The sequence below is a fragment of the Dendrobates tinctorius genome, unplaced genomic scaffold (assembly GCF_039654945.1).
Source record: "Dendrobates tinctorius isolate UK_male_01 unplaced genomic scaffold, ASM3965494v1 ptg000231l, whole genome shotgun sequence".
NCBI classification, from domain to species: Eukaryota; Metazoa; Chordata; class Amphibia; order Anura; family Dendrobatidae; genus Dendrobates; species Dendrobates tinctorius.
Window position 1 is genome coordinate 1957950 of NW_027361898.1, and position 4543 is coordinate 1962492.

The window sequence follows — 4543 nt, forward strand, 5'->3', positions numbered from 1 at the left end:
ATGAATAATGCGCTCTCCGTGTTAATTACCTCCAGCAGTGGCTCACACTAATTACAGGCAAATCTGTCACACAGCACTAAGAATCGAATGGTCATGTGGCAACGCGGCCATCCGTGGTGAATGAACCAGCGCATCCAGCTGTCCGAGATCTAGGGGTACAGGGAGAATCCCAGACCCCAGAGAAGCCATGACGAAGGCCATAGTGGGTACCAACTACATTCAGTCCCTTCCAGTTCACAGTCCACTCCAATCTGTCCTATAAATTATTATACTGCAGTCACCTCCAGAGCTGCATTCACAATTCTCCTGGACTCAGCGCTGCACACACCTATAGGAAATCCCACAAGCATCAGGAGATACTGAATACAGCACCCAAGGAAAGACTACAACTCCTGACAAAAGAGGATAGAGTGCAGGAAGAGGTGAACTCCCATCGTGTACCCCAAAATGTCAGGCTCTAGATCAGAAGATCCCCAGCTGCCACAAAACCACAACTCCAATCAAGCCTCAATAGTCTGTAGATATCTTACCATACGAGGGGGGGTGGGGGTCATAGTTTAGCGACTGCTGAGGAGTCACAGGTTGCAGACCGCCACTCTACATACACACTGAACCAGTTGTGAGCTCCAGCAGAATGATCGCAGCTTTGAATGTGACTGGAGCAGAAGACACAATGTAACAAGATGTATTCCAATTTACAATATAAATGTTATTTTTCTCCAATTATCCTAAATGGTTGATGCAAATGAGTTAATATAATGTTCACATCATCAACTGTTAGAGGATAAATTACATTTATTGGACAAACCTCCCAACAAGGATTTTGTTTCAAAACTAAATAAACTCAGAATGCACCAAGTTATTCTGCACAACAGTTTCCAAACACTTTATAGGCGGTAAAGAACTAAAACTGGTCATTTGTTAAAGGGAACCTGTCACCAGTTTTGTCTTGAGTCAACTAAAACTATGACCTAAAACTATGGACTGTGCTGCAGTCCATCAATGGTCATGTATACCCCCCAAAAACCTTTTGAAGTTCTCCTGTGCTGTATGTTAATCCTGTCGGTCTGGCCCGATGGGCCTGGTTTCTGCTGTCTCCATCTCTCCTCCCGGCTGCTGCTGGCTCGCGCCTGAGCACTGTGCTCTGCCCTATTGTGTGCAGAGCCTAAATCACAACGGTGCACGCACACAAATGTTTTCGCCTCGGCGACCTGGCGATTTCTCTATGTTGAGGACGCAGGAGGCGCCATCCACATCAATTGAAGCAGGAGGGCGGCTATCAGAAGCCAGGAGGAGACAGAGAAGCTGGGAGGAGAGATGGAAACTGCAGAAACCTGGCTCATCGATCCGGATCGACAGGATTAACATACAGCGCTGGAGAACTTCAAAATGTTTTTTGGGGGTATACAGGGGAGTCAGGGGGTTATACAACCATTGATGGACTGCAGCACAGGCGCCGATTAAGGTCATAGTTTTTTAACTGACATAGGACAAAACTGGTGACGGGTTCCCTTCAAATTTGCATCATTGAGGCTATGTACCCACGTATGCAGAAAATTCCTGACTGAAAACCGGACTTCTTCCCAAAAAACGCACGTTTTTTTCCCTGCGCTTTTTTTGCGCCCTTTTATGCGTTTTTTTCGGAGTGCCCCCAGCCTCATAGAAAATAGTTAGAAATGTGGATTTTTCAGCGAAATTAATGAGCATGCTGCGTTTTTTACCACGATGCGTTTTTTTCACGGAAAAAAACGCACCAATATGCACAAAAAGTGCAGAATTCATTAAAATGAATGGGAAGCTTCTTGTAAGCATTTTTTAAGCATTTTTGAAGGTAAAAACGCTTACGTGTGCACACACACAAAGTGGTCACATTTACTGAAATCATAATCTTTTCCAATGAAAAAGATCTTAACAGGCCAAGTTACATGTAACCATGGGCGGACATACCGCCAGTTCAACCGGTGCGTTTCACCGGAGCCCAGAGGCTCCTGGCCAGATTGCCCTCATGATCAGCAGTCTTGCAGCGAGGGGCAGGGAGCGATCCAAGCAGCTCTGCTGCCTGCAAGAGAAAATTGCATCCTGCTTCCTGCCCGCCGTCTCTGACGCAGAGGAGCGTGCCGCTGAATGACGTCATCATTCAGCGGCCGCTGCTGTAGCAGAGCGAGGAAGCGCAACAGCGGGCGATGCTGAAGACAGGTGAGAGCGGAGAGAGGTGGTGTCTGTGTGAGAGTGTGTGTCCGTCAGTATGTGTGTGTGTGTTAGTGAGTGTGTGTGTGTGTGTGTGTATATGTATGTATGTCTGTGTGTGTAACACAACAAGAAAACACAAAATGACAAATTTGCAAAAAATACTCTGCAGTAAAAAACATGACTAATCAGCAAGTGCTGTATAACAAATACAGGGTATTTAGTCGATATGTTTTTTGCAAAAAATGTATACCAAGCCGCTTCACCACGTCACAGTAACCCTTCACGAAGCAGTATCTAATGTATTCAAAACCCGAACATGTGAACAGTGTCTAAATGAACAGGATACAGACAGGCGCCTCCTAGTATATGGGTTTGTGGTGTAAGACAGCTCGTTTATGTGCATGTCACACAGGATAAAGGTTCTCAATAGGGTTGAGGTTAGGGGAGGATGGTGGCCAGACCATGGGTTTCTCTCTCCTTTATGCTCATAACAGCCAATGTTTATAGGTATTATTTGCACTATGAGATGGTGCATTGTCATACATAAAGATGACGTTGCTACGGATGGCACGGTTCTTCTTTTTGTACCATAGAAGAAAGTGGTCAGTCAGAAACTCTATATAGTTTGCCGAGTTCATTTTCACACCTTCAGGGACCTTAACCTCTTTCTGACATTGGCTAGACATTTACACTGATGTTGGACTCCCTCCCTTTGATGTGGGCTCCGGCGGTAAGCCCACATCTTTCCCAGCACGTCAGCTGCGGGTGGAATCGCGATCCACCTGCGGCTATTAACCCATTAAATACCGCTGTCAGCGGCATTGAACATGCACTTCTTGCAATCACGCTGGAAATCCACCCACTGGTGACCTCCATCACGTGATCGCGGGTCACCGGTGGGTTGGAATGACAACCAGAGGTCTCCTGGAGACCTCTATGTTTGTCACTGCCGGCTTATTGTGACCACCACCCAGCGGTCGGCGCTCATAGCAAGTGAGTAATTCTACTACATACAGATGAACTGATCATCGCCTCTATGTTGCAAAGCCGATCGGGTTATGGCAGCTTCTAGTCTCCCATGGAGACTATTGAAGCACTCCAAAAGTAGAAAAACAAATGTTTTAAAATATATAAAAGTTCAAATCACCCCCCTTTCGCCCCATTCAAAATAAAAAAAAAAACAGTCTAACATACACAGATTTGATAGCGCCGCCATCAGAATCGCCCGATCTATCAATAAAAAAAGGATTAACTAGATCGATAACATCAGAGACAGTTTTGGTCAACAACCCCCAGTGCCCTTCCTCCTACCTGCCCTGCCCTCCTCCCCCAAAACCAACTTCTCCACCATTACAGAAGATCGACTCTCCACTCTACTCTCAAGATCACATCTCACTACCTGTGCACTTGACCCGATCCCATCCCACTTCATCCCAAACCTCACCACAGTCTTCATCCCAACCCTAAGCCATCTCTTCAACCTATCACTAACAACTGGTGTTTTCCCCTCAAGCTTTAAACATGCCTCAATCACACCTATCCTCAAAAAGTCCTCTCTTGACCCATCCTCTGTATCTAGCTATCGCCCTATAGCACTTCTCCCCTATGCCTCAAAACTACTGGAATAACACGTCCATCATGAACTATCCTCCCACCTCTCTTCTTGCTCCCTCCTTGACCACTTGCAATCCGGCTTCCGGCCACACCACTCCACTGAAACTGCCCTAACTAAGGTCACCAATGACCTACTAGCCGCCAAGGCCAAGCGACACTACTCTGTCCTCCTCCTCCTGGACCTGTCCTCTGCCTTTGACACAGTGGACCATTCCCTATTACTAAAGACCCTCTCATCTCTTGGTGTCACAGACTTGGCCCTATCTTGGATTGCGTCATATCTAGCAGACCGGACATTCAGCGTCTCCCATTCGCACACCACCTCTTCACCGCGCCCCCTATCCGTCGGAGTCCCGCAAGGTTCAGTCCTAGGGCCCCTGCTCTTCTCCGTTTACACCTTCGGCCTCGGCCAGCTCATAGAATCTCATGGCTTTCAGTATCATCTCTATGCTGATGACACACAGATCTACATCTCTGGACCAGATATCACCTCCCTACTAAACAGAATCCTTTAATGTCTGTCTGCTATTTCATCCTTCTTCTCCGCTAGATTTCTAAAACTTAATATGGACAAAACAGAATTAATCATCTTTCACCCATCTCGCGTGACCCCCCCCAACAGACCTATCCATTAAAGTAAACGGCTGCCCACTCTCTCCAGTCCCACAAGCTCGCTGCCTCGGGGTTATCCTTGACACTGATCTCTCCTTCAAACCACATATCCAAGCCCTTTCCGCTT